This window comes from Lathyrus oleraceus, chromosome 7 (genome assembly GCF_024323335.1).
Source record: "Lathyrus oleraceus cultivar Zhongwan6 chromosome 7, CAAS_Psat_ZW6_1.0, whole genome shotgun sequence".
NCBI classification, from domain to species: Eukaryota; Viridiplantae; Streptophyta; class Magnoliopsida; order Fabales; family Fabaceae; genus Lathyrus; species Lathyrus oleraceus.
Genome location: NC_066585.1, coordinates 51,919,899 through 51,933,445, shown reverse-complemented (window position 1 = coordinate 51,933,445; position 13,547 = coordinate 51,919,899). Strand labels below are relative to the sequence as shown.

Sequence of the window (13,547 nt, the reverse complement as noted above, 5' to 3'; positions counted from 1 at the left end):
AGACAAATACCAATTCAAGGAATGATTGCAATACTGTAGTACAAGGAATAGTGTATCACTAGATGGGGAACAAATAGTTCGAGATCAAATAAGAATAGTATCTTGGATCCAAGAATGAGATATACTTTAAATCAAAGAGCAAGGTAGGAATTTACCAGTATGTGGGCTAGCAAGGCCGCCACTATAAGGAAAAGCCAAAAAGAAAGACTGAATTAAGTGTTTGGGTAAAGTCCCAAACAACTCCCGATTGATGAGATGGACTGTCGTTAAATCCTCCTAAAATAATAGACAAGGAGTCCAAGGAGAAGTATGATTGATCTCAAAAAGATGGTATTGATTGAATAAATGAAGAATGATTGATTGATAAATAGGGTAGCTCGCGAAGAAACTGGGTTCTCCTGTCTACGTATCCTTATAGTGCAATAAGGAAATCAGAGCTTTCGTAGTTCAACCCACTAGGGATGAAAGTAAGGTGATTAAGGCAAACGAATGATTGAATGATTAATTTGAAATGATTAGAATGGAGAGATGAATTGAGATACTTGACAGTCGATTGATAGGAATTACACTAAAGTCTATAAATAAGGGCGAACAATTTGAATATTTGGGGCCTCAGCCCCATACGCAAAGTCGCTCTAGACAAGGATAGGAGAAACTCCGTCTCACGATTCCCTATTACTTAAGGCTCGTAGCGCATGATACTTCTCTTAACTGACAAGTTGCTGGTGAAGAATCTTCATTGTTGATCCTTGTGTTGATGTTGATTTTGCATGAAGAATACTTAGTAGTTTAGTCGATTCGTATTGCACTAAAGTCTATGAATAAGGGAGAACGCTTTTAATATTTGGGGCCTACGCCCCATACAAAAAGTCGCTCTAGACAAGGATAGGAGAGACTCCGTCTCATCATTCCTTACTACTTAAGGCTCGTTTCGTACAATTTGAATCGTATTTGCCAAGTGTTGACCTTTGATTTATCTTGTATAATCCGCTGCTTGATGTGATTGAGGATGCCTTGATTGAAGATCTTGACTTGAGGCTTCAAGCTCAACAGCTTAGAAAAAAGTCTTATTAAGTGACCAAGGGTCTTTTGGTCACTCGATTTAGACTATGGAATTATACAAGTTCAAAGGATTTAATCGATCAAAATTTCTTTTGATCAATTTAATTGGAGGGTTCAAGTTTGATTAGAAAACTAGGTTAAAACCTAATCTAATGGTTATAATTAATCAAGCTAATATAAGGGTACATGATATAGTTAATCGAAGTTGATTAAAAAACTTTATGTTAAAATACTAAGGGAGCATGTGATTATATGACTAAAACACCAAAATCACCCCTAATGGATAAAATGGTCAATGCATAAATTATGGATATTGAATTAATTCCTAATCATGAAAATTCAAATTAAACTCTATAAATCAAATCCAATTAGCTCTAATTAATTTTAATCAATTAAAACTAATTAGTCTCTAATCACTGTTAATCATTAATCCAAAGGATGTTTCTACTATTTCTAAAACCTTGTTAAACTAACTAAAATCAAGAATATTCCTAATCAATATCTAAAATCTAAAATCTCTAAATAAATAACCTTAACTAACCTAATTAAAACAAACTCTAATTATTGACTAACCAACATTAAAGCTAAATCAAAACCTAAACTAAGCAAAAAATCAAAAGATGAGAATGGGCCTGGTTACAAAGGGGGTGTTGGCCCGAATGGGGGTGTGTATGGAGACAAGAGCCTGCTTGGGCCGAAGGCCCAAGTCCCCTTACAGCCAAGACCAGGTTTACTCGATTTATCATGGATGCACAATACATCCACCTCGTGAATTGACATCAGCGCCGGAAGAGAAAAACACCGTGAATGGTAAGTGGAGATCAAGTCTAGGGGAGAACACGGACTCACCTTTGAAACACCGACGAGGGTCCCTCAGAAGGATGCACGAGTCTATTCTCGTTTCCTTGAGATGGAGATTGAAGAATGAATGGTTGTTTATCCATTCGTGAGGAGACGACAAAGGGAGATATAACGGCGAAGAATGAAGGATGGAGCTCTCTAACTCGTGCCTTGTCGTTGTTGATTTGGGATGATTATCGTCCCTGCACTGAAGAATGAAGAGAATCGTTTTTACTCTTCGGGTGAATCCGTCGTGATGAAGGTGAAGGTATCTATTGAAACCAATCCCTAATTCCCCCTTTGGCCTTGAGCTTTTGTTTTCTGTTGTATAGTGATGAGCTTCTTAATTTTCTGATTTTTGGCGCAGCGAATCGATATGAAGAGTGGAACGTTGTTGATTTGCAAAACGAAGATGAAGATGTTCCTTTCAGATTCGCGTTTTGCCTCATCGTGTTGAGTGAATGATGGCGGAGATACTCCATTTCATACTTCCAAAGAAATGGGAACATGTAAGAATCAATTCTCCTCTTTCTTCTGTTATGCGTTTCTGTTTCTGATTTCTTCTTCTCCTTCCTATTTGTTGTTCAGGCTTCTTCTTCTGCTCTTCTATCTGCAACTTCTGTTACAACTCTGGTGTGAAATTCTGCAGAACATGAAGCCATGAAGAATGAATAATCGATTCTAGGAGGGTGGAGAAGATGAATGGTGAAGAAAAAAATGGACCAAAGAATGGAGAGTTAGGTATGCTTTTATAGATTTCTGAACTTCTTCTCATTCTGTTATGGATTTTCAGTTTTCAATTTAGTTAGGTTGTTAAGGATTGGATAGAGTTAGTTAGAGGTTTGTTAAGTTGGTTGATTTTCTGTTATGGATGTTATGAATGAGTTAATTTGGTAAAGATGTTATATTGTTAGGAAATTACGAACTAAAGTTAATTGTTTTAATTTAGTAAGTAATTTGTTAAATTAGTTATCTTGGTTTTATTTTGCTAGCACAATAATTTTGTTAACCATTTTAAGTGAAAACTTATTGTTATTGAAATGGTTATTTGCTGCAGGGGTAATGATACTTGAAGACGTCTAATGTTGTTGTTTGTCTTTTGTTCGTGTAGCGGTAAATTTATGATCATCAAGCTACGGATAAGTAAGACATAAAATAACAAGAGTCGCCACCGCGCTTTTATTGTTTCCAGAGATTACAGAGATTACAAGTAAGGGGGTTGGTTACACAGTGGGAAGGTGGTAACACCCAAAGTGTCCTAGGTACTCATAGGGAGCCATTTTTTGTGTGCATATGTATTTTGTACAAAATAATGTTTGCAAGCAAATAGAATGAGGGATGAGAAAAGAATTCATTAATTATATTTTTGTGTTTGACAAGACCTTCAGACTTGTGCCTACGTACCAACATAAAAAATGAGGAATCAAAACGTCGTAGTTCGTGATACAAATTTCAAAGTGGATGCATTGCTTTTAACAAAAATTAGATTTGAAAGACATAAAGGCTTAGAAAATGGTTTGAATGAGTTAGTTCTTTTTGGCTTTTTGAAAATTTTAAATCAAGTATAGTTAAGTTTATTTACAAGTTTGATTTAAGAAAAGAATTTTGAAAATGCAATGGCATAAGGCCAAAGTTTCTAATTTTGCAAAGGGTCTAAGTTTGAAAATCTACAAATACAAGCAAAGAATATGTTTGAAAGGAGAGAGATTTTGAAATTAAAAAAGCGTGGGGGAGATGAAAAGACTAATCCTAACCATAAATTTAAAAGTTGGGAGTTTAAAAGATCTGACCAATGGGCTACTGTAAGACCCTAATTTTGACCCTAAGATCCCTCATGCATTCTATCATAAACATAAGTATTAAGATCATACTTTGGCATCATCCTTACCCCTCCTTCATTGGGATGGTTTTAGGAGAGATCACCAAACACTTTGTGATTATATCATACTTGTATTTTATCATTTCACTAACCAAAATACCAAAAAAATATGTCTTTGTATTTGCCTAACTCTTTTGTAGGTAGGGCATGATCTCATTGATTCATTGATCACATTTAGGGTTTGAGACCCTCATGAACAAGGAGCACAACCAGAAATTGATTCAAGAGTGGTTATGAACATCATATATGAGTCCCAATGATCTCTACATGTTATTTTGATCAAGTTTTCTTCAAGAGTTTAAGGGTGATTTGCCTTGGAAACCCTAGTTTGACTGTGTATCTTGAGTAACTTCTCCAACAAGCTATCTCACCAATTGATCAAATTTATCAAAGGGCACTTGAAAATTCATCATCTTATGCATATATGATCTACCATAAGCCAAGAAAGTCAAGAGAATTGGAAGTTAGCAAGTTGGTTGATGGTGGTTGGCCAGATGAATTCATCTGATCAAAATTGGGTCTCCCTAGACCCTATCTCCTACAATTTTCACCATATAAAAATTATTCCAATATAAAACTTACTATAAATGACATTATAAACAACTTTCATGTTGAGACCTAGAGCTAGTTTTGCTTGGAAAATCATTTTCTATGTTGAAACATTATAGGTCATTTTGTCTAAACCCTAATTTGAAAGTCAACTTCCCAAGTCCATAACTTGCTCAATTTTTATGAGATGAAATATTTCCAAGTTGCAAAATAAAATTCAATGTGTCTACTTCAACTTTGATGTTTGGAGTGGGAGCTAATTCAACTTCTTTGAACATGTGATATGAGGCTACATTATAGGTCACTTTTGACCTATACCATTGATCAAGTAACTTTTCCAAACTTCAAAAATGCATAACTCTATCATTTCAAATCCAAATAACATGAAATTGGTGACCATTTTGAAGGTATTTGAGAGAGCTACAACTTTTATGAAGACACTTTTCTCATTTGAAGCTCCTATAAAAAGTTAAGCAAGGTGGAATATTGAGACATATGGCTTGACACTTAGAAAATTTTTGATATGTCAAATTTTTCCAAACTTCCACCTCAAATATCTCCAAGTTCCAAGCTCCAAATGAAAAAGTGTTCAACATCAAACTTGTTCCTCTTGATATCGCCTTTCCAAAGAGCTCAAATTCATTCATTTTGGATGAGAAATGCATAGGCTATGCATGGCTTAAACAGGATGATATCATTTGGCATGGATCAATCTTTAAGTGACAATGCACATGTACCTTGCAATCCAATCCATCTTCAAAGCATTTGATCTTCAATTTGGACTTTCAAACCATCATTCCATGGGCATATGCGCGCCCATGCAGCATAGCATCATCATTTTACCAAATTTGGAAAGTGGAAAGAGTGTGCAAACATAATTTGATTTCCCTATAAATTGAGGCCCTTATGCTCAGAATTCACACACACATTGCGCTAGCTTTGAATCTCCATTGAAAACCCTTCACTCAAAGAGGATAACCCTGATAAATTCATTTGAATTTGAGCTTGAATCTCCATTGTTTTGGAATTCAATTCTCCAGGAGTCCATTGCTTCTAAACCTTTCCATTCCTCTCCTGCAAGCAAGTGAAGTGAAGCCAAGCACGGTTCAGATCAAGATCTAGCAAGCTCAGACCTCCATTGAAGGTAATTTGCAGAAATTTTAAACTCTTCGATTCTCTTAAATTGTTGCTCAATTCCATTGATTCTTGAGTTGTCTGAAGTCCTACCAATGTAGGCAAGAAGATTGAGTTGTTTTGCGGCCAAATCGAAGCAACTCAGATCATGAACCTCATTTTTCAATCCCACGTATCTCTTAATATATTTGGAATTGGAGGAATTGGAGGTGATATTCGTGCTCAGTGATGTTTTCTCTTTAAAATCATGTCCCTCTTTTGAATTTTAGTGATGGTTCATCTTAACCAGTCCGGTGGAGCTTGTAGCGGTGTATTCGTCGCTATATGATCTATCGATTAAATCATAAGCAAGAGATACAATGAAATTTCGAGTCGCCACCGCACTTTTATTTATCCAAAGGATTGGCTAAAAAGCGAACAAAAGCCTAAGAAGTTTTACACGTAGAAAACTAATAAAAGATCAGAGATTCTGGGTAAGGGGTAAATTACGCAATGGGAAGGTGTTAGGCATCCACTACGTCCTAGGTACTCCTAGGGAGCCCTTTTCACACTTGTTGTAAAAGATTGTTATTTGTTATGACATAAGTATTGTGCAAACATGATTGGGATGATGAGAAAAGAATGTACAAATTAGTTATTTTTGTGTTCGAACGGATGAACCCGCTGCCTACGTACCTTCCATCAAAGGTAAGGATCAAAACGCCGTAGTTCGGCTAAAAGATTTCCAAAAGTTGGTGGATTCAATTTTAAACACAAGCACTGAGGCTTTACGTTATCCACGGGAGAAAACTCAACCTTATACAAACAACAAGTCCACCATGTGAGAACAGCTTCAACTTGCCAGGGAGGGGTTAACCCTATAATAGGCAAGGAAGACTTACAATTCAATCACTAAAGACAGAAGGTGAGATTAACATCAACCACTAAGATAAATCAAACCTATAGCTCATGTATGAAAAGATTAACAATGGACAAAGCCAAAACAAGTGAATGGGTGAAGTTACTGATTATGATTATGAAAATGGAGTCAAAGTATAATTAAGATTAATTCAAATAAGTATTATGAAATGGAGTTTGAAAAAAGTCAAGGACTTGAGTCCAGGTTTTTAGATTTTGAAAACATGAAGAAGTTTGCACAACACTTATGTCAAATTTGAAAGGTAAAGTGTGAAAAGGTTTAGGACATAATGAATGATGAATGGATGAAGATGGAAAGTAAAACTTCTTAGAAGGTTCACTTCTTGAAATCATATGGAGGATGATTCAAGTGTGTCCTTTGGAATAGCAATTAATAGTAACAAACAAAAGAAAAGCGGATACCGGATGCCAATCACTGGTCTTATACCAATCTCCTAAAACAAAACGGGATATCAGAGGCCGCTCAATGGTCTTACACTAATCTCCTCAAACAAAGAAATAAAAGGCGGATACCGGATACCAATAGATGGATTTATACCAGTCTCCTAAAACAAAACAGGATATCAGAAGCCACTCAATGGTCTTACACTAATCTCCTCAAAAGAAAACAAAGATGAAACATGGAAAGTCAACTGCCAATCTATCTGGACTTAGGTTAACTCTACAGATGCTCATAGGAATACCAATGCCACATTACAGGGACTTACAATGGATCCTCACATACAAACAGATAAAACAAACTATGATCACAGGAAAACAGATGCCAACTTACAGGGACTTATAACTGCAACCTCACATACAAACAGATAGAACAAATTATGATCACAGGACAACAGATGCCAACTTACAGGGACTTATAACTGTATCCTCACAAGCAAACAAACAAAGCAACAGAAGATATGAGTGACCAATGAGGTCTTACACTCTATCCTTCCATATCATAGGAGCAAAGGCCAAAGCAATGGACTTACAATTGTCCTCAATGGGTAAACAACAATGATAGCATCACAAAGACAAATGAGATGATCATGCATTAATGGCAATTGATGATGATAAATGCATAACATATAAGCAAACAGGTGCATATGAAGCAATCAATCAATCAATGAATATCAAACAGCACACTCTATAGCCAAACAAGGGGGCTCACACAAGAGGTTAGGCACTGAGGCCGACTGGAATAGGGTCAAAAGTTGCTCTTAACCTTGCCATTGAGAGGCTAAGGTGAAGCAGATGAAAGGAGATGAGGGGTGTGCCTCATTGCTCTTATCCCTGATCAGGGAGAGCATTATCAGAAAGTGTGGGAGTTCAGAAAGTAGGAACTCTCTCCAGATATTATTGACTCGATTGATCTTGGGTTTTTATCTCAATGCTTCAACCATGTAATGGGAGCAAGGAGAGGACTCACTGAATAGTAGGGGATAGGTTACTTATCCCTTTGATCTACCAATTGCCTTACTTGAAGGACTTTTCCTGCTTGGGACAATTTTAAACACACACAAGCATTGCCTCTTAAGGAGGACTTCAGACAGTTTGCCCGGCCAAATAACAAGCCGGGTCTCCAGACTACATGAAGAAGAAGTAATTATACCTCAAAAGCAATTGGTAAATAGCAAAGCAAGCAAATAAAGCAACTAAAGGGTACCTGAGAAAAATCAAACAAATCAGTTCACAGTTCCACAATTAAATCAGAAAGAAAGGGAACAAACAGTTAACAGTAAACAGATGTGCCAAAGCACAAGACCAAACTCATATGAGTTACACCTACAAAACCAAGGTTAGCACATGATAATATAGTCAAGCTCAATCAAATTTGGATGGTTTCTTTGAAGCATTGATGCTTAACCTGAAACAATGAACTCAACATAAGTCCAAAAGACCACTAGGACAAGCCTAGGGTCAAAAACAAAAGGGAAAGTCAAAACAGCAAACAATAGTCAACCAAAGTCAAGTTCAAACATTTAAGAATCAAGCACAATTGGATTCAAGTTTATATCATGCATCAACGTCATTTTATAGACCAAAGAAGTCAAAAAATGGCAAGAGGGAGCATACAAAAGGTCAACAGCAAGACCAAGCTCAAACCCAAACATAATTAATTCCAAAAATTATGAAATAATTCATACTCAATCACAATCCATAACATAGCATGCATATGAAATTTCAGTTCAATTGGATCATGGGAAGATAGTCAATTAAAATCAGGAAGTCAACACATTTTCAAGTATGCACCAAGAAGTCAACAAAACATGTGTCATCTTCAAAAAATCATAACAAAATGAAAACAGATGAGAAATGGATGGGATTAACACCAATGCAAAGCTCAAGATGTCTAGTATGCACATATGAAATTTCATGATCATACAATAAGATATGAGAATTTCACAAAGGATTTGGCAACATGTATCATACAAAGTCAACAATTGACTAGGCAGGGAAGAAAATTCACAAACAATTAGGAAATGGCTCAAATAGTTCCAGGAAAAATCACACATCAACTAGACATATAAGAGATGGCTCATGCAAAATTTCACATTATTTGGAAGCCAGGAAGCATGTGAACAAAAATCATGAATTTGCATATCATTGGTGTGACACAAATTGTCACACCCTACTTCCAAAATTCATATCTCACACATCACATATGATAAATGCACAAACTCTACATCAAAACAAAGATGAATGAGTCTAGTTTCACCACAAAAAATTTCAGAACCATTGGATACATCATCATCATTTCACAAAAGGAATGGCCAAAGGTGTCAAATAAGCATACATGTTAAAAACCCTAGAGCCATTTAAAATCCAGCCAACCAAAAATTCAATAAAAATCATGATAAAAAAGTAGACATTCAACAAGTCATAATGCAAAAAATCCCATGATTTTTGGATGTGAAATGAATGAATTAGGAATTTTATAAGTTGATGAATCAATTGAGACAACATGAACAAAATAACATGGAATGGGTGAGTCAAACATGTTGACCGATGGCACGCTTGTAAATACCACCTTCATTAATCAAAACTATGCGTTTAGGGTATGGGCAATGAAATGTTCTCATTGGTTAAAACCAATGGAACAGTACCAACAAGCAGAAAAACCAATCAGCAGCCAATCGCATGGGAGTTCTGGAAATGTTTTAGGGTTTTAGAGACTTAGGGTTTTAGCAGCATGGCAAGGCAAACTCGTGTTATCACCAACATCAAAAACAAAATTCAAACACCATCATACAAGCAGCAATGCAGTGAGATAGTGATGTTCAAACAACAGTAAACCAAACACTAATCAAGCAAATTCTGGGCAGATTCGTAGAGTTCATGAACAACAGGGCATCATCTTCATGTTCATCATTAATCGAAAATCAAACAGCTTTATGCAAACATCATGGCAATGATACAACACTGTTCATGCACATCAAACAAACAATAATCCCAAACACGATTCATGTAAATTTCTGGCAAATCCATAGGGTTTTAAAACAGCAGTATTCATCATCTTCTCCAAGAATCACAGCAAACCAACATGCCCAGAAACAGCAAGTAATCATGGCAATCGAAACAGTAAACATTGCACATACATAATCCATGATCTATTTTCATCAAAACGCACAAACAACCAAGATTCGAGCAAAAACACACATGAACACTAAACTTCAGATCAGCATATCTTAATGAATACTGGACCATTTTTAACCATTTAAAACTCATTAAAATCAGCATAACAAGAGCTATCTAAAACATATCATGGCATAGTGAATGGTTAGGGTCGAAACCTTACTTGTTTTTTGGAGAAAAATGAAAACAGTGATGGATTGATGTTGTTGTGCTCGAACAGATGATGCTGATGGTTGATAATGATGATTGCTTGAAGAAACTCAGCTCAAACAAACCGAATCCCCCTTAAATCCAAACTTGCCATGGAAATGTCTTGGTGAAACAGAACTTGAAAATGGATTTCCAGTTGGTAAATGATGCTGCAACAGGGGTCCAAATGATGCTTGGATGATGGAGAAACCAAGAGCTGCTCGAGTGTTTTGGAGTTTTAGCAGAAATGGCAAAAATGTGAAAAAATGCAAGAAGGAGAGAACAAGGGTTTTTTCTGTTATGGCTGCTGTCACTAGGGTTCTGAAATGCAGAAAATGAGAATATATATGTCTGTTTTAACTTGGTTTAACAAATGCTAAGCTTGTTTAGCTCAAAATGAACCATTTGCACATTTTGCTAAGTTTGTACATAAGCATATGGAGGGTGTGAGGTCTGCCACGAATTGGGCTTTAAGACAAGTCTCAAATGTCATTTAAACCAAGTTCCAAATAGCCAAATATGCTGAAAAGCCTTAATTTAAAAAGTCAACATTTGGTCATACTTGAAATGAATAAAGTCTAGCTTAAAAAATGCCATTTTGATTGGCAAGGTTTTAGCACATGATGAATGCATTTTTGGAAAGAGGGGATTAAATGGAGTTTGTAGGAAAAAACCCCACCAAATTTGGCCTTATGGTTCATGAGATATGGCTTGTTGAAGTTCACAAATTCTTGAAATTGAATTGATCATATCTTGACAACCACACATGGGATTTGGGAGTTCTTGGACTTTTTGAAAATGGGAGAACAAGATCTTCAACTTTCATGTTGGGCAAAAATTCATTTGAAGCTTGTATCATGATGTAAGTTTAGGATCAAGAAGTTTCCATTTTTGGTAGTTGAAATTACAGGTCCACTTTCTATTTCTGGAAAATTTCTGATTTTACTTCAAATTCTTCCATGATGAGTTTTGGCATGATACATGAGGCTTGTATGAGCATGAATGAACTCCTTCAAATCAATTCTATCCATCAAATCACTGATTAAATCCACAGTTGACCCAGTTTGACTTTCTGTTGACTTTTCTAGGGTTTTGGATGACTGAAGCACTTCTGATGAATTCCAAACCCTAATTCCTTGAGAACTTGACTTCAAATGATGTCCCAAGATGTATGAACTTTTGATTATGGATCATGGTGCCCAAATTCTGCAAGAATGGCCACCATCCACTGCTTTGACTGACTGTTGACTGTCTTTGACCTAATTGCTGATGATTGCTTCAACTGCAAGCAACAAGGTTAGACTGACAATATTTTTGTACTTTTTGGTTAATAAACATATGAAAGGCAAAGATATACAAATGCAAGACATGCTTGGTGATCAAGAACCAAACCACAAGGCAACCTACCCACTAAGAGGGAAGTTAGGGCATACAGTGATCCTTGAGGCTATGACATGATATGATATGGGCCATGAGGGATCTTAGGGCCCAAAATTGGGGTCTTACAGAGCTCACCGGGGAAGATGACCGGAGCTCTGGCTCCGACAATGATGTGGCTTACATCTGGACCATGGGATCTAATTCTCACGTTTTAATCTTGATTGTGCCTTGTGAATACCATGTGCACAGCGCGTTTGACTAAGGAACACATGGAACGCGTGTTTTGGATCATCAGATTTGCCACCTCAATTAATGAGGTAGATCTGATGGTCCACGTATTTTTGGATTTTCTGAATTTCATTTTAATTCCATTTTCTTCAATAATTCATAATAAATTTAATATTGATCCAAAAAATATGGGACTTTCACCAAAAAAATTCAAATATTTTTATCTTTCATATTCTGAATTAAAATTATTTTTTGGATCATTATTAATATTTTTCATGAATTAATTGATTTTTTATTTGTTTTTAATTGTTTAAAAATATTTTTAAATGTCCAAAAATTATGAATTTTTTTCTCAAAGGTCCTTTAACCTTGTTTGACCTATGATAAATATCATGACAATTTCTTTGGTGTTTTGATGAGATTTTAGGATTTGGACAAAATATATTTGAATTTAATGCATTATTTTAATATTTTTAATTGAATAAGTGCCATTTAAATTATGTTGACCATTTGTATTGACTTAATTGAGTTTCTTATTTGTTGTTGGGCCTTGGTCAAGGTTGATTTGAATTTGTCAAGTTAATATTATTGGATTTAGGGGATTGATGGAATGTGAAATTCTGGTATCAGATATGAGATAATAAACTCGCATGGTAAGAAACACCAGAGATACCGGTTACTGGGCATATAATAGGTGATCTACCGAAAACGTGAATTGGATTCCACTTCCAAAACACTCATCATCCAAAACACAAATTGGTTAAAGGATGGATATTCGATTCTACGAAGAATACGAATCTTGCTCAGTTGGGGAAAATCAACAAAGGATTGCAACTAAAGAGCGCATGAGACATATTATTCATTACCGGCAGACCGTGAATAATACACTCGAAAGGAAAAGACACCAGAGATACCGGTTACTGGGTATATAATAGGTGACTAACCACAATAGAGACAGACAATCGATACCAAGCATCCGGGTAAACGAAAGACAACTCAAAGGGATAAATTGCAAGCATCCGGCAATTATCCAACAACAAGAATATTCAACTCCACAAAGGGAAAAAACGAATCTCACTCGACCGGGGAAACGCAAAAGGCTTCGACTGAAGAGTGCATGAGACATATTATTCATTACCGGCAGACCGTGAATAATATACTCGCATGGAAGATTATCCACAACCGGTTACTGGGTTAATAAAGGATAAATCAACCGAAAAGAAAGGCATCGGGATACCAAACTAGATATATAATGATAACCAATCAAAAGGGAGCAACAGACATTACCAACAAAAGGGTGAATGAAAGGCGATCTGCTGAGGATAATTTGCAAGCATCCGGCAATTATCCACAGAAGACTAGCTGGGGATGCATTGGTATACAACCAATGATCCAGGGAACACAATCACTAGCAAACGGTGAGAGGGCCCACTGGGGATAAAATTGCTAGCATACGACAATTATCCACAAAAGACTTGCTAGGGATATAAGTGCTGATCTGAGCAACTTATCCAAGCAAAGGAAAATCAACATCAAAGACTAGATGGAGATAACCACAAAATTAGGGTTTACATCTACCGAATACGGGGTAGAAGACCAAAAAACTCCGCGTGGGGATAGAACCAAATCACAAATCCGCACGGGAAACCAAAATAGGGTTTATAACAAACCACAAACTGCTGAAGAGCAGGAAGATAGGGTTTACAACTACCGGGTAATAGGTAGAAAACCAAAAAACTCTGGCTGGAGAATA

At 36.2% G+C, this 13,547-nt stretch overlaps 1 long non-coding RNA gene across 2 annotated transcripts; it reads left to right on the top strand.

The window, feature by feature from the left end:
* The first annotated feature begins 1,811 nt into the window (after positions 1 to 1,811).
* Positions 1,812 to 3,281, top strand: LOC127107323 (uncharacterized). 2 transcript variants are annotated; one of them, XR_007795680.1, is made up of 4 exons: positions 1,812 to 2,170; positions 2,270 to 2,411; positions 2,491 to 2,643; positions 3,014 to 3,281. It is a non-coding gene; the product is annotated as an uncharacterized LOC127107323 (long non-coding RNA). The 2 variants fall into 2 exon arrangements; XR_007795679.1 differs by having other exon boundaries at positions 2,960 to 3,281.
* Positions 3,282 to 13,547: the final 10,266 nt, after the last annotated feature.